The 25,123-nt window shown below is 52.5% G+C and overlaps 1 protein-coding gene across 1 annotated transcript in view; it reads right to left on the bottom strand.

The window, feature by feature from the left end:
• SORCS2 (sortilin related VPS10 domain containing receptor 2) overlaps positions 1-25,123 on the bottom strand; it is a 497,945-nt gene that overhangs the window by 164,515 nt on the left and 308,307 nt on the right.

Genomic DNA, 25,123 nt, shown 5'->3' with positions numbered 1-25,123 from the left:
GGTGATTGGATGGGCGGATGGATGGGTGGGCAAATGGATGGATGGTGTTGGGTGGTTAGGTGGATGGGTGGATGGATGGTGGATGGATGGATGGATGGTGGTTGGATGGGTGGATGGATGGATGTTGGGTGGATGAATGGATGGATGGGTGGATGGATGGATGAGTGGATGGATAGATGGATGGATGGATGGAAAAGTCAGTAGATGGATGGATGTGTGGATAGATGGATGTGTGCATGGATGGTTGGGTGGGTGGGTGGGTGGATGTTGGGTGGATGAATGGATGGATGGATGAGTGGATGGATAGATGGATGGATGGATGGATGGATGGATGGAAAAGTCAGTAGATGGATGGATGTGTGGATAGATGGATGGGTGCATGGATGGTTGGGTGGGTGGGTGGATGAACAGCAAACTCTGGAACCTAATTTTGTGGTATGTTCTTGAACTCTTCTTCTTGTGAAGACTGGACTTGTGTAGATTTGCAATCAGCCTAGGACCAGGTCTTGGTCTCCTCTCTCTTTGTACAGTGTCTAGCTCAATCCATCAGCTATGGACAAGGCATCTTCCTCTTTTGGCTCTCCACATCCCCTCTGGGAGAATTCATCTGTGCCCAAGTTCTAGCTGACACTTTCTACACGAGGGTCTCCAGCCCAACCCTTCCTCCAAGCTTCTCACTCACACACCCAAAAGCCTGCTTCTCACTTGGACTTCTCAAGGTTCTCCAAAATCAACATGCCCTGGAGAAAATTCATTATTTTCACCACAAACCCACTCCTACTCCCGCATTTTCCCCTCCTGAGGGGTGACCCCATTGTCCCCATTGCTGAAGGCTGAAGACCACAGTATAGACCTCCATCACCCTTCACCTGGACACAGGCAGTGGCCTCCACCTGGGCCTCCTTCCTATCCCACCAGAGCCGACTTTTCAGATAGAATCTCAGTGTTGGCACCCTCTGTTTGGCACAGACTGTCCCCAGAAGCTGTAGCCAATTCAGATGCACTCTTCACTAGTGGGCAATTACACGTGTGTGCATGCTCAGGCGCTCAGTCATGTTCAACTCTTTACGACCCTGTGAACTGTAGCCAGCCAGGCTCCTCTGTCCATGGAATTCTCCAGGCAAGAATACTGAGTGGGTTGCCACTTCCTCATCCAGGGGATCTTTCCAACCCAGGGATCAAACTCTTGTCTCCTGAGTTTCCTTCATTGGCAGGCGCAGTCCTTATCACTGTGACACCTCGGAAGCCCATGCTAATTACAAGCCATCTCATCTATTCTTTTTGAACACTTTCCCCAGATAACTCTGCCTCTGCTGCCTTCCACCATGCTGGCCTTTCTCCAGCTCTCTTAGCCTCAGAACCTTTGCACCTGCTATTTCCTTCCCATTTCCACGTGCTTAACTCCTGCTTTGGATCTTGGCTCAAGTGCCACTTTTGCAGGGAGGACTCCCCAGGACCCTCTACCAGAGAGACTTCTCTTTGTTTATTTTTTAAATGTACTTATTTGTCTGCAGTGGGTCTTAGTTGCAGCACACTGGATCCTTTTGATGTGCACGGGCTCAGTAGATGTAGCACAAGGGCTCCAGAGCACAGGGGCTCAGTAGTTCCGCCATATGTGGGATCGTAGTTCCCTGATCAGGGATCAAGCCCAAGTCCCCTGCATTGCAAGGTGGGTTCTTTACCACTGGGCCACCAGGGAAGTCCCTACCTGAGCGACTTTGAAAGCGATGTGTTCTAACACTGTGCATTTCCTCCACTAACAGTTCATTTGAGTCACTGTCTCTATGCCTCAGGGGAAGGAGACCGTGGATGGTGTCTCTTTTGTTCCCTTTCTGATCTCCAGCGGTAACTACCTGATGGATGGGTGAGAACTGTGTGTGTGTGTGTGTGTGTGTGTGTGTGTGTGTGTGTTTGACTCACCCAGTCGTGTCCGACTCTTTGCAACCCCATGGACTGTAGCCCAGCAGGCTCCTCTTCCATGGGATTCTCCAGGCAAGAACACTGGAGTGGGTTGCCATTGCCTTCTCCAGGGGACCTTCCCAACCCAGGAATCGAACCCAGGTCTCCTGCACTGCAGGCGGATTCTTTACCATCTGAGCCAACAGGGAAGCCTGAGAACTGGGTGCTTTCTCCAAATGTTGGCTTTGGCTGGCTTTTGGCACCAGTGAATGGACCCCTCCCTCACCCCAGATCCTCCCTGCCACCTGCCTGGCCAGGGTGGTGGGCGTGCCACTGTCTCCCTCTGGGTCCTGCCAGCCCATGCAGGTGTGTGGGGAGTCCCCTGGGGCGTCTGCTAGCGAGCGCCATCAGAACCCTGCCTGGTGTAAACCATTCCCAGACAATTTCAAAGAGGATTATACCTAACTGCTCCTTGGGAAAGTGGCCATTAAAACAAGACAGGTTAATAGTGATCCACTCACACAGCCAGAGGTTCTGGAATGATCTGTCTCAGGCAATTACCATCACTTTAATGCCCAGGATGGGTTTATCCTGAAGGGGTCCTGGGCAGGTCATCTGCGTGTTTTCGATCTCAATTCCTGCTTCCAGGAGAGGCCTAAACAGGACCTGCACCTGGACGATACTTCTCCATCCTCCTTGTGTGATGAGCTTGGTGACGGGCCAGGCCGAGCAGAACATTCCAGGCAGAGTCACAGCTGTGATGGCGTCTCTGCAATGTCCCCTGAGTCTTAGCACCTCGGCAAGTCTTAGCTTGCATTCTTCACACCTGTCCCCACACACCTGTCCCCACACACCTGTCTCCACACACCTATCCCTACACACCTGTCTCCACACACCTGTCCCCACACACCTGTCCTCACACACCTGTCTCCACACACCTGTCCCCACATATCTGTCTCCACACACCTGTCTCTACACACTTGTCCCCACATACCCGTCCCCACACACCCGTCTCTACACACTTGTCCCTACACACCTGTCCCCACACACCTGTCTCCACACACTTGTTTCTACATACCCGTCCCCACACACCTATCCCTACACACCTGTCCCTACACACCTGTCCCCACACACCTGTCCCCACACAACTGTCTCTACACACTTGTCCCTACACACCTGTCCCCACACACCTGTCTCCACACACCTGTTTCTACATACCTGTCCCCACACACCTGTCCCCACACACCTGTCCCCACACACCTGTCCTCACATACCAGTGCATTTACGTCATGACGCCTTTCTCGAGTGCCCCAGCCCTTCCTTCTCTCCCTGTGTGGCCAGCTCAGCCCGCATGGTATTTCTCTCAGGGACCTGGCCTGCCTTGGGTCTCCCATACTCTCTGCAAACCTCTATGTTGGCACTTAACTCTGTGTCTCTGCCAGGTATCCGAATGCCCTGCTGTCTCCACAAGCATGTGCAAGCACTCGAGTTTTCCATCTCCTCCTTCAAGATTTGATTTTCGTCTTGGAGAAAATCCTTCCTCATAACCGGGTCAGGAAAACATTCTCCTGCTTTATCTTCTAGGTGTTTTCTGGGTTTGCCTTCTCTGTAGAGTGCCTAAACCACTAGGAATGAATGATCTGTAGTGGGCGTGGGGGTTCAGTCTCATTTCTTGTCAAGGGCATCCCCAACTTCCCTGCCACCATTTAAAACATGCCACCCCTTCCCTTGCCAACCACGGGCCTGAGGTTTCTGTACATTATTTGCATCTGTCTCCAGGCACTGGTTCAGCCACATCGGTCAACTTGTCTTTCCAAAATGCCAATCACTGTGATAATTCTGGGTATTTCCAGAGAAGCAAGGCACCCGCTTTGCCCTTCAGGGTTGCTGAGCCTTCTTTGGCTGTTCTTGGTCCTTTGGCTGCTCCTTGATTTGTTGTTCAGTTGCTCAGTCATGTCTGACTCTGCAACTGCAGCACGTGTTCATTTCCACATTGGCTGGTTAAGTTCAAACAAAACAAAACAACCCCGAACCTATTGGTGTTTAATGCAGAAGTGCCTTGTCTCCAGATGTATTTGAAAAGAATTGGCTTCTTTGCTAAACTGATTTTTCCCCCATCAACACAGTATAGTCTTCCTTCATTGGCATCTTCTTAAGTGTGTTTCAATAACATTCAATAATTTGTCCATAAACAACATGTCCTGAGGACAAGGCAGACATCTTTTTCATCTTCCTATTTCCACATATTCTAAATTGTGTACCTCTAACTACTTCAAGGGGGGTTGTTAAGTTAATTTGGGGACTTAAAACCTTAATGGCAGAATGTCTAGCAAGAGAAAGTAGGCTGAAGCTGAGGTTGAAAGGGTTTGATGGGGATTCCTTCTCCTAGCCCCTCTAATAATATCATAATGTCATTCACTGGTGTCATCTACCCATTCACGGTAACAAACATCTTTCACACTTTACAGCTTGCAAAGCATCTCCAAGCTCACAGTATTCAGCCCTCCAACATCAGAACCCATCAGGTGAGACCCCAGGAGTATTTTAAAGCAGGTGTGCTTCCCCCTTGACATCTTCTGTCCATGGTCCGTCCCTCCCAGGAGGCCGAGTGCTCCCCTTGGAAGATCAGGGGCTTCATGGTCACGAGGGACGTGTGTTCATATTTGCCGTCTTGCCCTACGCAGCTCTTTGCTGTGTCATGCGCTTATATCTTTTGCCACATGGTGGTTCTACTTCATTTCCCTTCTCCAGCAAAGTGAGCAATAAACTTCCTGATCTTTGAAAGCTTTGAAACTTTAAAGAAAGATTCTTTTAAGTTTCTAAAAAATATTCTTCAACTTACATTTTCCAAACTACCAAAATAAGGAATGAGGCATGGCTTTGGCTTCTGTCAATGTCCGGACAGGAGTCCAGAAGCTTCTTTTCCACTTTCATCTTCCTCCCAACTTTCCCAACAGAAGGCATGTGTGCTGAGTGTCTTAAGTCATGTCCGACTCTTTTCAACCCCACAGACTGTAGCCCGCCAGGCTCCTCTGCCCGTGGGATTCTCCAGGCAAGAATACTGGAGTGGGTAGCCGTGCCCTCCTCCAGGGGATCTTCCTGACCCAGGGATCGAACCCGTGTCTCATGTCTCCTGCATTGGCAGGCGGTTCTTTACGTCTAGCACCACCTGGCAGGCCCAACATTCATCATAGTCCTTATTAATATTAACCAGATTTTGGATGATAGCTTTTTCTTTCCAAAAAATATATTTTTGACATGTGCGCGTGGCTTCCATCCAGTGTCACGGCATCTATTGAAGCTGAACCTGCTGTTTACCTGCCTCAGTCCTGCTCCTGGGTTTCTGTGCCAGACCTTCTCTGCCTTCAACACCCCTGAGTGTAACGCAACCCTCTGCTGCCGGAATACCTTTTCTGGTGTTTTCCTTTCAAGACAGATGCCTGGCCCTCTAAGCTAGATGCCTCCGTATTCCCTAAAGCTACAAATGACAGCTGAGGTGCTGATAAAATCCTGAGGTCACAGCTTTTCTGTCCTTATCTGCAGACCCTGAAATCCATTCTATTATTTTGAAATGTAATATTAGAAAGCATGTCTGTAATGGCCGGCTTCTTATTCTTTCATAAAGAGCTTTTCTTTCTTGAGAAAAATGACATTTTACCCTCATAATTAAAAAAAAAAAAACAAGGCAGAATGGGAGGTAGGCTTAACAAGCACTTTTTAAAAAATTTCATTCAAGAATTCGCCCTCTCCACCCACCCCAGCCTCATCTATGATCACTGCTTCCGGTCCTGTCGCTCTGAATTTTTATTTGAAAACACCTGCGGCTCTCAGGCTGGCCCTCTCTCCCCTCCCCTGTCTGGCATCTTCCTTCTTTTCTTTCTTAAAGCCTCTTCCTTCTTATGACCCTTTTGTCTCGAGCCTCCTCATTGGTGAGAACCCCCTGAGTCGGTTTCCCTGCTCTTTCAGGCCTCTGAAACACCCTTAGCCGGTCATTGAAATTTTGGGATCTCACAAGTGTTCCTCAACACCCTCACGCCCATCCTACTTCTTCCTCCTTTCCGGGAGCTGCATCTCATCACGGTCCTTTGTCCTAAGTGTCCCGCTTCCATCCACAGTGGCCGCTCTACAGGGACTGCGCACCGCAGGAAGTCAACGCCCCACAATGGCCCCCACACCCCTTCCTGCCTTATAGGCTGTGTGAGCACGGGGGTTCGGGGGGTCGGAGTGGCCTTGGCCGAGATGCCCCCCAAGCAGGGCTTCTGATGAGGGATTTCCCAACCACTTGCTGGTGGGCAGGACTGCTCTGGTTCTTGAACTTGCTGCTGAGTAGGAGCTCACAGGTCCTAGCTTAGTCTTTGTCTCCGGCACTTTATCTATGCTCCGTCTTCCTAGTCAGTTTAGTGAGAACTTGAGAAAGCTGGGGCAGGGACAGATGCTGCTTTGTCTGGGAAATCAGTGCCATGGTCTAGAGATGCCCCTGCCCTGGTTTTATTTTTATTAAATAAAGTAACTTTTATTTGACTAAAACCCCAACCAGGTTTGATCTTTTTGGCCACACAGTGCGGGATGTGGGATCTTAGTTCCTTGACCAGGAATCGAACCTGCGCCCTTTGTGTCTAAGCATGGAATCTTAACCACCAGGGAAGTCCCAACCACCCAGGTTTTAGCACAAGATCACCCTCCTCGCCTTGGTGAAAGTGCCGGTGCCTGGGGGAGCAAGGACACCTTCCTGGAATCTTCATCTTCCACACAGACTCCAGAAAAAGGACAGGTCAACTCAGAGGCCAGAAACCCCAGTAATATCACACACGCTGCTGAAGACCCTTAGAAATGACTGCTGGACTCACGTGGGCCCTCGCTCTAGGGGAGAAAAACGTGTATTTCTTTTCCCGACAACCACGTTTTATTAAAAGTATCGCAGGACTTTGGAGGACACATAATGGCTGATTTATGTGGGACAAATAACTATTTAATTGCTGTCTAATTACATGACAATTAGAATTCCTATCACAGCCATGTCCTTAGGTATCTATTTATGGGCTGCGTGAGGCCGCCACAGCGCCCGCAGCCATTAAGAACACCAGGAACGGCGGAGCAGGCAGGGCTGCCGGCTACAGAGTATAATTACCCATGTACTGATTCTCCTATACCCGAGTAATTACAGGCTGGTATTATTTGTGTATTACCATTTATTCACACACCTAATCACAGTCTCCTTTCACTAACTGGGACCTGGCCCAGGAAGCGCTGATCAATTTTTAAAAAATAACATAAAAGTCATCTGATGAGAAGCTTGGCTATCGGGCTCCCTCGTGTTCACAAGGAGGCGGCCAACATCTGCAGGAGGAAGCTGGGAATCCACACCTGACACCAAGTTCATGGTGGCAAAGCCCACCCAGTCCGACCATGACCGAGAGACAAGGACACTGCCCGGGGCATGCGGTCTACTTGGGTGGGCTCTTTGCTGCTGCGTGGGGCCGTGGCCTCTGCCTGGTGCCTCTCTGCAGGTCATGGCCCTCGTCACCCTCTGGCCCAGCACATACGACTCACCCTGTGTTAGGACTGCCCACTTCCACGTCTGTTGGCTCTCCTGGGCTTTGAGACTCACCTTGGCCCGGGCCTAGAGGGGCTTTATTCTTTTCAGCAGTGCCTGGTATTGAATTCTGAGCCAGACTTGGGGGTCTGTGTACCCACCAAACCAGGATGGAGGGACAGGCCTCACAGAGCTCTGGCCCAAAATCCCATTTATAAAAGCAGTCATTTCTCAGGGTGGGAAGGGGGGGATGTTCTGAGAGATGCAGACGAGCAAGATCAAAGGTATTTCCCCTTGAGAATTTCAATCCCTTTTTTTACAGCTCTATCCAGCATCTCTTAAATGGCCAGCTCAAAGCAACCGAGGGGGTGACCCAAAAACCTCAGGAATAGGGTAGCCAGAAAGAGGGGCCAAGTCCTTGGCAGTCACTACACCTGTTAGTGCAATTAACAGAGCTCAACTTTGAATCAGGCATCCCAGGCTGCCTCCCATACTGTGAGGAAGAGTTGCTGTCTCCCACCACCACGAGCCCCATGCCCCAGCCCTGCTCACCAGCAGATTCATGTTGGTGCTACATTCAACTCACCCCAGGCTTTGCGAACCAACCCTGGAACTCACTCTCTCTGTCCATCTCATCCCGCCTTCCATAGCCAGCTTCCCTGTGCCCCTGGCGCTGGAGCTGATGTGTACATTCTAGTCAGTCCCCAGGGGCCTGTGACGTGGTTGTCCTGGGCAGGCCTGGGGGCAAAGATGGGTAAGACATGGTGTGGGCCTGGAGGAGCCTTCGCCCATCTGGGGAAGATGGATGAGACGCACCCCGACGATGAGCTCTGTGCAGGCAGTGGGCTGTGTGCGTAGGAAGGAACAGGCGTTAACTGAGCACCTACTATGCACGTGGCTGGGTGCTGGGCCCTTCCCAAGCGTTACCATAGTCTTCCCTTCCTGTGCAGAGAACAACGAGCCCCATTGAGGACACAGGGTCTTGAGAGGCCAGTGGCTGCCAAAATTCACTCCACAGCAGTGAGAGCAGGGGAGGGGACCAGTGACAGGTAGATTATCAATGCCCTCAGTTCTGGCCTGGGTTCAGGGCCTGCTGGCATGGGGATACTCCCCAGCTCCTCACCCAAAGCCCCCCAGCTCCACTGGGGTCCACATCTGGAACACGGCAGGCAGGGCTCTTCCACAGGATGGCAAGCTGGCTGAAAAGTCTAGCTGTGAGGTCTTTCTTTCAAGCTAAAAATATATACTTACTGCTGTGTTTAAAGAGACAGGAAGAGAGAGTTTGAGGCTTGAAAGAAAAAATCCTCAAAAAAGGAATGACTTTTTAAATAGTATAGTTAGAAGTGACTCAACAGGAGCAATGTCAGTAAATTCTGGTGGACACGGGCACAAGACTGTTCTAGCTTCTACCTGCTCTTAAAAAACCTCACTTACCTGGCTGGAGACTCATCTTTTCCTCACTGTATTCCATCCTGGGTGGGCTGACCCCGCCTCTCAGAGAACACATGACCAGACCTGGCCAATCAGAGCACAAGCTCCCTCTGGCCACACCCACTGCTTCAGGAACAGGTCACATGATCCCAGCCCAGCCAATGAGAGTCTTCCCTGGGATCTGTGCTGAAACTACTTGGAAACGGACCCTTGCTCCTTCTGAGATCATGGTGCTACAGATAATGTGTGTCTGGGGTGGCCAGAGATCATTTGTCTGCCAAACAGCCGAATGGTGCCTAGGACCGAAGTTTGGCTCCAGGAGAGCAGAGTTAAGAAGTGGGGAGACAGACACTGAGTCCTAATGTCACTATTAAAGGTCCTGGATCAAACTGTGCCTGAAGGAAGATCTACCCTTGGTCTTCACAGTTACGTAAGCCAAAGTGTTGCTCTTCCTGTCTGAGTGACTTCATATTCAGTTCAGTTCAGTCGCTCAGTCGTGTCTGACTCTTTGTGACCCCACGTATTGCAGCACGCCAGGCCTCCCTGTCCGTCACCAACTCCCAGAGTTCACCCAAACTCACGTCCATCAAGTCAGTGATGCCATCCAGCCATCTCATCCTCTGTCGTCCCCTTCTCCTCCTGCCCCCAATCCCTCCCAGTATCAGGGTCTTTTCCAATGAGTCAACTCTTCACATGAGGTGGCCAAAGTACTGGAGTTTCAGCTTTAGCATCATTTCTTCCAAAGAAATCCCAGGGCTGATCTCCTTCAGAATGGACTGGTTGGATCTCCCTGCAGTCCAAGGGACTCTTAAGAGTCTTCTCCAACACCACAGTTCAAAAGCATCAATTCTTCAACGCTCAGCTTTCTTCACAGTCCAACTCTCACATCCATACATGACTACTGGAAAAACCATAGCCTTGACTAGACAGACCTTTGTTGACAAAGTAATGTCTCTGCTTTTTAATATGCCATGTAGGTTGGTCATAACTTTTCTTCCAAGGAGTAAACGTCTTTTAATTTCATGGCTGCAATCACCATCTGCAGTGATTTTGGAGCCCTGAAAAATAAAGTCTGACACTGTTTCCACTGTTTACCCATCTATTTCCCATGAAGTGATAGGACCAGATGCATGACCTTAATTTTCTGAATGTTGAGTTTTAAGCCAACTTTTTCACTCTCATCTTTAACTTTGATCAAGAGGCTTTTTAGTTCCTCTTCACTTTCTGCCATAAGGGTGGTGTCATCTGCATATATGAGGTTATTGATATTTCTCTGGGCAATCTTGATTCCAGCTTGTGCTTCTTCCAGCCCAGCACTTCTCATGATGTACTCTGCATAGAAGTTAAATAAGCAGGGTGACAATATACAGCCTTGACGTACTCCTTTTTCTATTTGGAACCAGTCTGTTGTTCCATGTCCAGTTCTAACTGTTGCTTCCTGACCTGCATATAGGTTTCTCAAGAGGAAGGTCAGGTGGCCCGGTATTCCCATCTCTTGAATAATTTTCCACAGTTTATTGTGATCCACACAGTCAAAGGCTCTGGCATAGTCAATAAAGCAGAAATAAATGTTTTTTTGGAACTCTCTTGCTTTTTTGATGATCCAGCGGATGTTGGCAATTTGATCTCTGGTTCCTCTGCCTTTTCTAAAACCAGCTTGAACATCTGGAAGTTCACAGTTCACATATTGCTGAAGCCTGGCTTGGAGAATTTTGAGCATGTGAGATGAGTGCAATTGTGTGGTAGTTTGAGCATTCTTTGGCATTGCCTTTCTTTGGGATTGGAATGAAAACTGACCTTTTCTGGTCCTGTGGCCACTGCTGAGTTTTCCAAATTTGCTGGCATATTGAGTGCAGCACTTTCACAGCATCATCTTTCAGGATTAATATATTTTTATTATTAACATTTTTTTCCATTTTTAAATTTTTTAATTTTTAAGTCCTTTATTGCTCCTTTAATTTTCATTTTTATAACTTACTGTTACCTTGAAAGAAAAAACCTAGTTTTAAAGCAAATTTCGTATATTTTTTATAATTTTTGTGATTTTTTTTTTTATTATTGTATTTTTGAGAATCTAACCTCTATGCGATGAGTTGACTCATTGGAAAAGACTCCGATGCTGGGAGGGATTGGGGGCAGGAGGAGAAGGGGACGACAGAGGATAAGATGGCTGGATGGCATCACTGACTCAATGGACGTGAGTTTGAGTGAACTCCGGGAGTTGGTGATGGACAGGGAGGCCTGGCGTGCTGCGATTCATGGGTTGCAAAGAGTCAGACACGACTGAGCACTGAACTGAACTGAACCTCTACTCTAGATTTTTAATCTTTGCTTTTTGTTATTTTTTGTCCAAGAAGCAGTGGCTGCGTGGGTGCAGGAGGGCCTAGAGGAGCTACTCCACGTTCAAGATCAGGAGGGGCAGCAGTGAAGAGATACCCCTTGTCCAAGGTAAGGAGCAGCGGCTGCGCTTTGCTGGAGCAGCCGTGAAGAGATACTCCACGTCCAAGGTAAGAGAAACCCAAGTAAGACGGTAGGTGTTGCAAGAAGGCATCAGAGGGCAGACACACTGAAACCATAATCACAGAAAACCAGTCAATCTAATCACACTAGGACCACAGCCTTGTCTAACTCAATGAAACTAAGCCATGCCCTGTGGGGCCACCCAAGATGGGCAGGTCATGGTGGAGAGGTCTGATGTGGTCCACTGGAGAAGGGAATGGCAAACCACTTCAGTATTCTTGCCTTGAGAACCCCATGAATAGTATGAAAAGGCAAAATGATAGGATACTGAAAGAGGAACTCCCGAGGTCGGTAGCTGGCCAATATGCTACTGGAGATCAGTGGAGAAATAACTCCGGAAAGAATGAAGGGATGGAGCCAAAGCAAAAACAATACCCACTTGTGGATGTGACTGGTGATAGAAGCAAGGTCCGATGCTGTAAAGAGCAATATTGCATAGGAACCTGGACTGTCAAGTCCATGAATCAAGGCAAATTGGAAGTGGTCAAACAAGACATGGCAAGCGTGAACAGCAACATTCTAGGAATCAGCAAACTAAAATGGACTGGAATGGGTGAATTTAACTCAGATGACCATTATATCTACTACTGCGGGCAGGAATCCCTTAGAAGAAATGGAGTAGCCATCATGGTCAACAAAAGAGTCCAAAATGCAGTACTTGGATGCAATCTCAAAAACGACAGAATGATCTCTGTTCGTTTCCAAGGCAAACCATTCAATATCACAGTAATCCAAGCCTATGCCCCAACCAGTAACACTGAAGAAGCTGAAGTTTAATGGTTCTATGAAGACCTCCAAGACCTTTTAGAACTAACACCCAAAAAAGATGTCCTTTTCATTATAGGGGACTGGAATGCAAAAGTAGGAAGTCAAGAAACATCTGGAGTAACAGGCAAATTTGGCCTTGGAATACGGAATGAAGCAGGGCAAAGGCTAATAGAGTTTTGCCAAGAGAACACACTGGTCATAGCAAACACCCTCTTCCAACAACACAAGAGAAGACTCTATACATAGACATCACCAGATGGTCAACATTGAAATCAGATTGATTATACTCTTTGCAGCCAAAGATGGAGAAGCTCTATACAGTCAGCAAAAACAAGACCAGGAGCTGACTGTGGCTCAGATCATGAACTCCTTATTGCCAAATTCAGACTGAAATTGAAGAAAGTAGGGAAAACCACTAGACCATTCAGGTATGACCTAAATCAAATCCCTTATGATTATACAGTGGAAGTGAGTAATAGATTTAAGGGACTAGATCTGATAGAGTGCCTGATGAACTATGGGCTGAGGTTCATGACATTGTACAGGAGACAGGGATCAAGACCATCCCCATGGAAAAGAAATGCAAAAAAGCAAAATGCCTGTCTGGGGAGGCCTTACAAATAGCTGTGAAAAGAAGAGAAGTGAAAAGCAAAGGAGAAAAGGAAAGATATAAGCATCTGAATGCAGAATTCCAAAGAATAGCAAGAAGAGATAAGAAAGCCTTCTTCAGCAATCAATGCAAAGAAATAGAGGAAAACAACAGAATGGGAAAGACTAGAGATCTCTTCAAGAAAATTAGAGATACCAAAGGAACATTTCATGCAAAGATGGGCTCGTTAAAGGACAGAAATGGTATGGACCTAACAGAAGCAGAAGATATTAAGAAGAGGTGGCAAGAATACACAGAAGAACTGTACAAAAAAGATCTTCACGACCCAGATACTCACGATGGTGTGATCACTGACCTAGAGCCAGACATCCTGGAATGTGAAGTCAAGTGGGCCTTAGAAAGCATCACTACGAACAAAGCTAGTGGAGGTGATGGAATTCCAGTTGAGCTATTTCAAATCCTGAAAGACTTCATATTACTTGGAATCAAATTAGTCCTGACTAATACAGCATGGGGGGAAGGGGGGAGGGCAGGTATTTATTTGGTGGCTGATTTGTCAAAGGAAGACAAGTAGAACAGAAAACACTAGAAATGGAAGGCCCCTCAAGGGTCATACAGAAACAGCTGCCCTGCGACATGGGAGCTGCCACTCCATCGCTCTGGCACCCAAGCCTGACACCACGGACCGGTCAGGCCTCCTTCCTGCCACACGAATGTGGCCCCACGTCCTTCCCATAAAGACTTCCAGGGAGTGATGTAGGTAGGGGGTGATGTCCTAACTCACGTCTAGTTCAGAGGGAGGTGAAGCGGCTTGTCCCATTCTCCCTGCTAATCTAATCCCTGAAAGGACAGGAGACACTTCATTCCTTTGGTTGAAATCTTCCCTTGTGTCTAACGATTTCTCAGCCACACCTCTTGGATAAGCCACATGACTTGCTGGATTCTGGAAACCGGAGTAATAAGCGGAGGAAGGGCACGCCTGTAAATCACAGAACACAACTGCCAGAGCTGGGTGACAGGCAGGTACCGAAGACATGCCTACAAAGCACGTGCCCTGGGCTCCCCCCTGCTGGCCCCCCTACAGAGCCAGGAGCAGGGGGGACACGGGAAGAACCCCTGCCCGGGTGGGGTCCAGCCGTGCCATGCCTCCTCACTACCCTACCCTGAAGAACCACTCCATCTCTCTGAGCTGCCGGCTGCTCACCTGTCCGTGGACACCTGTGGCTCAGCCCCTGTGTGGCTTCAGTGGATAACAGTCAGTGTCACCAAAACTGCTCCTGGGGTTGCCAACGGGATCGGTGCCACACCTCATGCCCAGCACCCCAGAAAGCACCTTGTGAATCTTCGCAGAAGCCCCCTGATGACAGCACCCACTTCACCAGCCGTGCTCAGAGGGGCTCAGGAAAGTTTCCCAAGCCCCAGTTCTGCCTGGACCACCTGTGTCTCCACTGCCAGGACGTCAGGGGGCCTCACCTTCCTCTCCCCAGGGCTGCTGTAAATGCCCGCTGCCTGAGGCAGCACCACCACGCCCATCATCACCACCAGCGTCCCCACAGACACAAGCCTGCCCACGGTCCTCTGTCCGGTTCCCATTCTGAGAAGCCCTTGAACCCTCACCCCAATGTCAATGAGACTAAAAGGACGTGGAGCATCCTGGGGCCCCATGGAACCCCATGGTATTGGCTCTCCAGAAGCACAGACACAGTGGTGTTCCTGGTCCCCACCAACTCAGGGGCCTCGAGACCCCAGGACCCTGGAACTCTAATGCCTGAGTTCCCTGCGGTTGCTGTGGCCAATTACTACAGCCTCATGACTTAAAATAACACAGGTGTATTGTCTTCAGTTCTGGAGGTCTGAGTCCAGGTGTGAGCAGGGCTGGTTCCTTTCTGGAGGCTCCAGGGGAGAACCCACTCCCAGCCTTTCCCAGCTCCTAGAGGAGCCTGTGGTCCTTGGCTCACGGCCCCTCCCATCTTCAAAGCCAGCAGCATAACATCTTCCAGTCTCCTGGCTCCCTTCTCTCCTGACTACCCCAGTCCTCCCACTCTATGACCATCTGCTTCCCTTGTTACTTCTCCTCCTCTGATCCTCCTGCCTCCTCTTATAAGGATTAGTGTGACAACAGGGATTATCCAGGATAATCTCCCAACCTCAATTCTTAGCTTAATCACCTCTGCACAGTCCTCTTGGCTGTGAGAGGTAAGGTATTCACAGGTCCGGAGGATTAGGGCTTGAACATCTTTGGGGGTCATGTTTTGACCCTAGAAAGGGGATGGAGAGGTTTGGGGGTCATGTTTTGACCCTAGAAAGGGGATGGAGAGGTGCCGTCTGTCCTAACCACTTTAGGAGAGGTGGGACTCAGGAACATGTGTGCTGAGCAAGAGGAACATGGGGAAGGGCCTGAGCTGGAAGGGAGTGCCCCTTCTGATGGCCAGTTGGTCAGCAGGCAGGAGCCTCTGGGCATGAGATGAGGCTGGGAGGCAGACAGCCTGGGTTTCACACAAAGAACGATAGGTCAGGTGCCCCAGCAGAGCTGAGCTCAGGAAGCTGAGGGACACAGGTCGGAGGGGACTGGAGTTATGAGGCAGCCGCTGGTGTGAACCAGGCAAGAGGAAGGGTAGCTCGGGCGGGGGTGGCAGAGGAGGTGGAGAGAGGCCCAGGGCACTCACGAGCGTCCTCGATGGGCGGGGTGTAGAGGGTAAGGAAGATGGCAGTGCTAACAACCACTCTCGGGGTTCTGCTTATGTGCCCGAGCTGACACGTTACAGCAGGAGCCGATCTTGTAGCCTTGGGGTGGAGCCACAGCAGTGGTTTGGGGAGGTGCGGACCCAGTACCGGTGCTAAATAAATGAATAAATAAAAGATAGCAGAAGCTGATGCTCTTGTTTATCAAGGGCCTCCTTGTTGGGATTGGATTTCCCTCCCCCAGAAATCACATTCAATTTTAAGCCACTTTTACCAGGCTATGGCCCATCAAGCTTCCTAAGAGCCCACACCCCACAAGGACAAACTCTTCGCCTGTGTCTCTTTTCTGAGCATTTGTCTTTGAAGAGGAGAGAGACGAAATTCAGGCTGCGGCCAACAGCTGATCAGAAGCAGTTTTCTTAAGCGCTGATTCTTAATGGGGAAGCTGACTGGGGCACCAAGGGGAGCTAGGATGGGGTCTGTGCTCTTCAGAAGGCTCATGCCAGTGCCCTCAGCCTGGGGGCAGCATCTCCTCCTCCACCAGACACAGGACACAGCACCTGACCTTCAGTGCCATGCGGTGTGCGCGGGTCCCCTCGGCAGCCCTGGGGCACGAGAGAAATAAACCATCGCCTCCTCTCCCACCCAAAGGACAGCACTGTCCATCATGTCCTGCGTCTTGAGCCAGCCAGGGCTTCTGTCACCGCAATGGAGGCCACATCCAATACAGAGATGCAGGACCACAGTGGGCTGGTGAGGGGGGGTGTCTACACCACCCACGAAGAGAAAGGAGCTTTCCCATTCCAGGGCTCCCTCTGGGCAGGCTGGAGGTGCCGCTGAGCAATGCCCCCTCTTTCCGGCATCCGAGATGGGGGAGAAACAGCAGGGCCAAGGGGGAGGCAGGCACTGGATTGAGCGTCCACTCCCTGTTGGCCGACCTGGAGGCCAAGACTCTCAAGGCGTCTGAGCTCCACGGGATGGTGATCAGCTGCCTCCCAGGGGCTCTGACATGTGGCAACGCTGGTTCTGGGCCAGCCAAAGGTGTGCACCCTGGTTTGCCCTGAAGGCAGAGCCACCCGAAGGCTTTAATTTATCAAGGAAGACTGGCAGGTCCAGCAAACACCAGGGCCTCCCAGGGCCTGCAGCAATGAAAGAGTAGACTCATGCAATGTGGGCCCCCGAGAGACGTGTCCAAACCCTGCTCAGCACCCCATCACCTCGCCTGTGGGCCCCTGTTTTCTCATCTCTAACAGTGGCCACAATCACTGCTTTGGGGATGCTGCTGTGCCCTTGGGTGACCCACCGTGGCTCCCAGCCCAGCCTTTCTTCCCCTCACTCCACCAGCCTGGAAGGACAGACACGTGAGCGTGGGGAGCATTGAGCAGAGCACCGCAGGTGTGCATCAGGAGGTCCCTGGAACCTGCGAACCCAGATGGAGTCCCTGACACACAGGTGGCCAGCCGCCAAGATGCACCCAGATGGCCTTTTTGATACACTCGAGTTGAGCTGTGGCTGTGGCTTTTGGGGTCTTAGACGCTGCATCACCTGAAGGAGAGAGAATAAATCCAGGTTCCCTTTCCTTCTCTGTTTATTAGCTCCAGAGGCCAGAGCCCAGGAGGCATGTTTTCTGAGAAGGCTTTTTTCCTTTTCTCTCTTCTCTTCTGGCAATAATCTACTGGTTTCAGGAGGGCATCATTTTCCACACATTAGCTGGAGATTTGAGGGCTTCACTGCATGTCTGAGATGGAAGCTCAGTGCACCGTCAGGCCCAATTGAGCTATTTTTCTCCTGGACGGGATGGGATGCCTGATGCTCCAGGGAAATGGAGACCATCGCTGAGTGGAAGCGAAGGCCTGTTTACCTCCAGGTCTACTTCCCCCTGCTCTGCAGGCCCTAAAAGCTGGCTTGTTTGCCCACCAGGCAGGGGCTCCTACTCCTGGTAACTGACCTCTGGGGTGTGGCATCAAGCTGCGGCAGGGGGTGACGCCTGGGGACCACAGGGGGTTTCCAGGAGCCTTGACTTTGTTCTCAGAGAGCCGAGGGGGGTGGGGATGAATACGCCACCCCGCTGGCCTTATCTTGTAAGCTGAGGCTGATCAGAGAACTCTGGAACAGGAAGGAGGGCTGGGAGGCCTGCCCAGGCTGAGGGGGGCCCCCTGAGAGATACCCCCCAGAATCAGAACCACAGGGGGCACACGTGACTATTCTGTACCACGAGCCCTGATCACTGCCTCCCACTCCGGCCTGGCCAACCTGAGGGCATCCTGCGTATCACCTCTGGATGCCATGGGCCGATGGATTCATCCTTCTCATCCTGGCTCTTCATATGCCCCCTAAGGCCTGCCACCTCTCCAGGGCCCTCCCGTGTCCCTGTTAACCCACTGACCAGAAGGCTGGGGCATCTTCTAAACACAACACATCTCCTGACTATGTCCTTGTTTTCCCTGTGAACCTGCCCACCTAGGTTCAGCCTCTTTATCACTCAGCTGGACCCCACCAGTGTTGGAGCCACACAGATGCCCATCAGATGGCTGGATGAGTGAGTGGATGGGTGGGTGGATGGATGGGGAATGGATGGGTGGGTGGGGGAATGGATGGATGGTTGCCTGGATGGATGCATGGATGGGTGGGTGGATGGATGGGTGGGTGGGTGGATGGATTGGTGGGTGGGTGAATGGATGGATGGGTGCCTGGATGAATGCATGGATGGGTGTGGATGGATGGGTGGGTGGGTGAATGGATGGATGGGTGGGTGGGTGGGTGAATGGATAGATGGGTGGCTGGATGAATGCATGGATGGGTGGATGAATGGGTGAGTGGGTGAATGGACAGATGGGTGCCTGAATGAATGGATAGATGGATGGGTGAATGGACGGGTGGATGGATGGATGGATGGATGGGTGGATGGATGGATGGATGGGTGGGTGGATGGGTGGGTGGCTGGAAGGGTGGGTGGATGGATGGGTGAGTGGATGGATGGATGAGTGAATGGATGGATGGGTGGGTGGGGAATGGATAGATGGGTGGATGGATGGGTGGATGGATGGGTGGGTAAATGGATGGGTGGGTGGCTGGATGAATGCATGGATGGGTGGGTGGGTAGGCAGGTAGATGGGTGGAGAGTGGCTCTCCCTCAGTCCACTCCAGTCTCCCCACCACAGCAAAAGAGCTTTCTTAAAAAACAGGCAAACCAGTGCATCTGATCTCATCCTGAGGACTCCTCCAGTCTCGCCCTTGAGAACAGCCCACTCAGATGGTCCTGGGGGGCCTGGTCCCCCAGCGGGTGGCCTGCAGGCATTCTGCCTGGAGAGCGCTCTCTGGACATGACTCAATTTGCAAGTAAGCAGGAGCACAGGGCACCATGAACACTCCCTGGGCGGCAAGCATCTCCAGGAGACCTGCCCACCTCCCACCCCAGAGAACCGATGCCGCCGGCATCCAGCTCCGCAGCCCCCCGCCCCCCCAACCACTGGTGGAGCACACTCACTCCAAGGGAGCACCTGGTGGCTGCCGAGGGGTTTCTCATGGAGGTGGCAGCCCCCCGGCCTGGCGCAGGTCCAGAGAGACAGCCTGAGTGTAAGCACTGCACGCAAGGGTGCCACACCGAGGTGCCCACGTCCCTGCACTGCGGCAGGCCGCAGACACAGGTGTGGCCAGCTCTGCAGCTGCCCAGGACAGGCGCGGACACCCCTGAGCTTGCCGCCTGAAGCTCAGTGTGCATCTCAAGCCCGTTTCCTGACAACAAGGAGATGGCAGGTCCTCCCAGGTTGATGGGAGGACAGAGCAGGGGTCCAGGCTCAGGCCTGACAGCGCCATCAGAGAGATGCAGAGTGACGCTGTTGGTCCTCCCACAGTCCCCGTGGCGCGGGCACTGTGCCCGCAGGCCACGCACTGGCCTGGCTCGGTGGAGGGGCACTAGCCCCTGGCGCTGTCCAACACAGACGCAGCATTCTTGCCACAGGGGCCAGCACTGTGCTACCCTTGAGTTTCCTGTGACCCCCAATTACACCCCAGAGAGCCAGGTGGGGAGATGCTGGCAAGCGAACCCCCTCAAGCCGGGTCCCCCCCAACTCTGTGCCTCAGCCCTTTCTGGTCAGATGCTTCTGCGGAACAGGGAGATGCTGGTCAACATTCCGGAAGAAGATTTCAAAACAACAGCCACACGACCCATCTCAGTGAGAGGAGGAACAAAATGAAGGCCTGATGCTTAGCACAGTCTTTAAAACACCGGAGCAATCCTGGGCTTCCAAGCTCCCAGCAAACAACCTCTGATTGACCATCTGGCATGGAGGTGGGGGTCTGGGCGGGGGTGCAGCAGGCATGCCTTGGGTCTGCTGCTCTTAATGTGGGCAGGTCAGACAGAGATCGCCCCACCTCGGAGTCCTCTGAGTGACAGCAGGAGGGTCTGCGAACGGCCAAGGCCATGGGACGGGGCTAACCTCGGCTCCCTCCTGAAGGCAGACCCCCACCGTGTACCGCGGAGGCCACAATGAAGAAGCAAGACAAGGGAGCTGAGCCAGGAGGTCAGCTGTGAGAAGGGGGCAGCGTTCATGCCAGAAAAGGGTGGAGCCTCCACAGCAGGGAGGAGGTGGGGCCTCTGCGCTAGAGGGGCGGGGCCTCCAGGTAAGTGGGCGGGGTGTGCATTCCAGGATGGGGCGGGGTCTCTGCAGCGGGAAGGGTCTCTATATCAGCAAGGGGGCTCAGAGTTGGAGACCAGGTTTGGGACAAAACCCCAAGTATTTGAGGAGAGATAGATACAGAGGCTGGAGAAGGACCTGGCAACCCACTCCAGTATTCTTGCCTGGGAAACCCCATGGGCAGAGAAGCCTGGCTGTCTACGGTCTTGGGGTCGCAAAGAGTGGGACATGACCGAAGCCACAAAACAACTGTTAACAAGAGACAGAGGCGGAGATGGAGAGACAGAGCGTGCCTATTACCTGTCCTACACGTGTGGCCTTAGAGGAGACCCTGGACCTGTTGGTTCCTTCGCCTGTGAGATGATGTACAAGCCCTTACTTTACAGGGGGTTGCAGGGATCAGAGGTAGCCTACATAAAACTCCTAATAGGAGGCCTGCTACATCAGGGGCCTTCGGAACTCATGCAGTTCTTCAGGATGACCAGTCTCTTCCCAGCCATGGTTTGTACTCTGCGACATCAAGTTTCTTGAGACAGAGATTTGTGGCCTGATTCATTTCCATCCTGAGTGCCTGGCCCGTGGCAGTTTCTCAGGACGTCTTGGGTGAGTGAGCAGAATGAACAAGTAGATGAATTGATGGAGATCTTGTCCTGGCCCCGTGCTTCCCAAAGGAGGAGCCACGGCCCCAGGAGGGCACCTGCTGGTGGCTGGACCAGGGGTCCTGAGGCTTAAAACCAGAGCCTTCTCCTGGGTCATCAGGTTAACAGGGATTTTTTTGTTGAAAGTGTGTGTGTCTCTATGTGTGATTATAGCATTCAAACCAGCGCTGATACATCATGAAGTAAAGTGAAAATTCACATGAATTTTTAATATAAACCATGACACTTGAAAGCAATTCCATGTCCCGGCCAGCTCCCCCTGGGCTGTGACTGCACACCCTCTCGCCCTGACAAGGGGTTCTCCAGGCTGAGTCAGAAACACGCTGCTAGTCCAAAGCTAAATCAGGAATTCAGACAGCACAGAAGGCATACGGGAACACTGAGGGATCCTCAGGGCCCCCGGGGTCTCAGGTCATGCCATGACAATGGTAGAATGTCGTGCCCATGGGCATCAAGGCGGGAGCTCTGGTTATACTACAGGCAAGACAAAAATGAAAGGATATTCATTTTGTAAGACAGCTTGCAAAGTGGTCTCTTAAGGAGCTATAAAGTGCTGCTTAGTCTGTAATTGTTGCTAAATGGACTCCTAATAGCATTCACATCTTCCTGCAAAATCTATCCATTGCCGGTAACTGCAGAGGTAGCCCCTCCACGCACGCTCACGCAGGCGCCCCTGCAAATAAAGGACCCGATCTTTTCCCAGATCAGACTCACACTTGGGTAACCTCTTGCACTGGAAGGGCTCACTTTGGGCCCTGTTCTTATTCCTCCCACAGAAATGCAGCAGCAAGAGAGGTTCGGTCTCCCAGGGCTCCACCAGAGCCTCAAAGCTTCAAGAAGGTTTGCACTGTCTGTTCAGCTTGCCTCCATATCCCAGGGCCCAGCAAGGTGTTTAATCTGCATCTGATATCTGCAGCAGGTACTTAAACTACATCTGGTATCTGTACCACATAGTAGGTGCTTCATCTGAATCTGATATCTATACGATTGGACCAAGGGTTCTCTCACTCTCCAGCACCAAGCTTGTCGCCTGGCGCATAGTAGGACCTCAACCCACATCTGCTGAATGGATGGGGCTTGGTGTTGAGATGGAGCATGGAGACCTGGTGGAACTTGCCCCCTGTGGAGGAGAAGCCAGCACACGCGGTGGACAGAGCAGAGTCTGGGCTCTGCCCACGGGGATCTCACTCCCCACCTGCTGCTCCTCCACGGGGAGGAGCCCAGGAGAGTCCAGAATGCTGGAGCTGGGAGGGGCTTTGGAGAACCCCTAGTGCAACCTCCTCATCTTACAGAAGGGGAAACTGACGCCTGAAGGAGAAATGGGATCTTCCAGAGTCACTCAGCTCAGCTGTGGTCAGATGGGGTCTGGTCCAGCCACCACACATTATTGACACCCCCACCTCCAGCAAAGCGGGCTGGGCTGGGCTGGGCTGGGCTGGGCTTGCACCAACATGGGGACCCCTATCTGCTCCTGGGAACTTTGCTGCAGGGTGCCCGGTGAGCTCGAGGGTGTGATAGAGCGTGCTCTGGCATCCAGCAGAACTGGATTCGAACCTTGCTCAATGCCAAGTACAGACACAATATGTTTACTGCATTGGTGACAGCTGACTACCCCACCAGCTGGGTGACCTGGACAGCTCGCCCAGCTTCCCGCGAGTCTCTGTTTTCTCATCTGAGCAGTACAGATGATGATGCAAACCCCCAAGTCATGCCCCACGTCCACACAAATAAATGACGACTATTGACATCCGGTTCTGGACCAGGGCCTGGCGTGCTCTGCACGATCGCCAGGGCGTGGCTGAGGAGCGGGGAAGCTGCAGAGCGAATGCATGAATGCAATGGCAAGAGGACGTCTCTGCTTTTCCTGACGGGGCCCCACCCCAGCCCCAGTCCAGCCCATTGCTCCCATGTTTCCTGAGAATGGGCTGAGCTCTAAGGGCGGTGTGCAGTGTGCCTGGGCTGCTCCCCGACCCCTAGGACCACCCTTCAGAAGTTCGCAGACCAGCACGTGGCCCCCCGTCTCTCCCCCACCCTCAGCGATCCCTGTGGCTTCCGGCTCTTCATCTGACATGGTCTCACATCAGCCTTTTCTGTAACAGCGACTGCGGTTTTCTGCTTCCCGATTTCTTGAGAATGAGCTGAGCGCTAAGGCTGTGCACTTAACACACACAGCAACATCACCGGTGGCAGACGCTGGGGAGGTGACGCCTCCGGGAGCTGTCCGCCAGTGTGCACCGCGAGGGGCAGTGAAATGAGCGAGGTGCTTTCTGCACTCGCTTGGCGCGTCTTCCCTTGATCATCACCCCATTAAGAGATGAGACACCTGGGGACCTCCCTGATATCCCCTGGCTGGGGGGTCATGTCAGAGCTGGAATGAGGACAGAGGTCCCCAGTCTAGGTGCTGCTCCCTGGACCCCCTCAAATTCAGGGGGCCCCAGGCAACCCCAGGAAGGAGCCCCAGGCCTCACACACACAGGCCCCTTCTGGGTGGCTGGGGGCTGTCGCCCAGCACACCACAGGCCTTCCACACCTGCTCTCCCAGGTGTAGGGGGATTCCGGGGATCAGAAAAGACCACGAGGCAATGGCATCCGTTCAGCAGGACCAGCTGCTGCTTGTGACGCTCACTCACTCATTCATTCATTCCTTCAACATCAGCTGAGTGCTTGCGCAGGGCACAGGTCTACCCCCAGCCGTATTTCCAGGCTAAATTCTCAAATACCCTCTCAAGGGCATCACTGATGAGTGTTCTCCTTTTCTCTAAAGATGCAGACTTCTCCCTGCCTGCACCTGTCCAGATGTTGTCTGCAGAAGAGACTCTGCTTTGTGCCCCAGTTGGAGCCCTCCCCCCCACCTTCCATCTGCCCGAGCCCCCAGGGGGCCAGCATGGATGCCTCACTCCTGGTGCCCTTGGCCTGCTCGGATGCCTTATCTGAAGCCCCCTTGCTGAGTTCCTGCCCATCATCTCATTAACGCCCACCCCACCGCCTTTGCCCTGGCGGCTGCTGCACGCAGGGCCAGGGTCTGTCTGTCCTTCCTGCTGTAGGCCTGGCTCTACATGAAGCCTCCCCTGACCTCCCAGCCTCGGAGACACCCTGCTGCATGCCTGCACAGTTGCCTCTGCCTGTCTCGTTTCCAAAGGTGGACATCGCCTTTGGGGCCAGCCCTGGAGCCACGGTCACAACCCAGCTGGCGAGGCACAGTGGGGTCTCCTCTCACAGGGACCATGAACAGCAGCTTGGGGATGGCTTCAGGGCCAGGCTGGCCAGACAGACGGAACTTTGGGGATGCAAAGGGGATGAGTGGCGTGACCTTCTGTGTCCACTGTTGCCTAGAGTCTAAAGGTGGACGGGGCTCTCTGGCGTGGGTCAGCACCAGCCCCCAGGAGCCCTCCTTGGCCTCACCTCTGAATCAGTGACCCCAGGAAGAAAGAAGACAGCAGGCAGGAGGCAGGGTGTCTGTCCTGGCCCGTCCCAGCACTCCGCTCTCGTGGCCGATGAAGGGCCTCCTCGCTCCACACGCTGGGGTGCTGCCTGGGCGTTTCCCTCGCTGACCACCCCCCAAGAGAGCCCTGCGGCTCAGAGGGTGGGGTCAGCCCTCAGGAAAGGCGAGCTGCTCACAGCAGAATGAGGGTTTGATTCCAGCTGTCTTCTTACCAAGCTGGGCTGGAGTCGGACACAGGATGAAGACCGCTCGGGGGCAGGTGAGGCTGAGCTGTGGATGCTGTGAGTGTGGTGGTGGTAGTGGGTGGGGGTCACTCCCTCCCACTCACTGTCATTTCTCCACAAAGGAAACTCCCAGCTTTGGAGCCGGGTGAGGCTGGGGTCAAACCCAGGTCTCCCACCACCAGCTGTGTGATGATCGGGTGGTAGCCTCACCTTCCTAGGCCTTAGTTTTCTGCCCTGGAAAATGGGATATTAACCCCTCCTTTCCAGGAACAGAGTGAGACCATGCATGTGAGGACCCCAGGCAGGGTCTAGGGAGACTCAGGCACTGGTGAAAGCAACCCCCTGCCTTTCTCTCTTCAGTCCCGAGTCCCCTCCAGGTGCCAGTGTCCCCATGGACATGCCCCCTCCCCCCAGCAGCCCTCCCCACCTCCGCATTCCAGTTCTGTCCATCAAGAAACCTTTACAGCAGTAAAAGTCAAGGAAAGGGGAGGGGGGACGACCTGCAGAAAGCTGACATCACATTAAAATGTGCCACCAAGATGACCTGGACATCCCCCAGCAAATGGCCACACACTCCAGTTCTCATGTTCCGTAAAACCCTGCAAGGGGGCTTTGGTCCCTGCAGAACCTGCCAAGTGCACGCACACACCGACTCCTCTGGGCCCAGTAACCCACCACGAGTTTAGCCATCACACCCTCCAGTGCCCTCCGCATGGAG

The sequence above is a fragment of the Bos indicus genome, chromosome 6 (genome assembly GCF_029378745.1).
Source record: "Bos indicus isolate NIAB-ARS_2022 breed Sahiwal x Tharparkar chromosome 6, NIAB-ARS_B.indTharparkar_mat_pri_1.0, whole genome shotgun sequence".
Taxonomy (NCBI): Eukaryota; Metazoa; Chordata; class Mammalia; order Artiodactyla; family Bovidae; genus Bos; species Bos indicus.
Note: the sequence above shows the minus strand (reverse complement) of the source record. Positions and strands in the feature narration are given on the sequence as shown.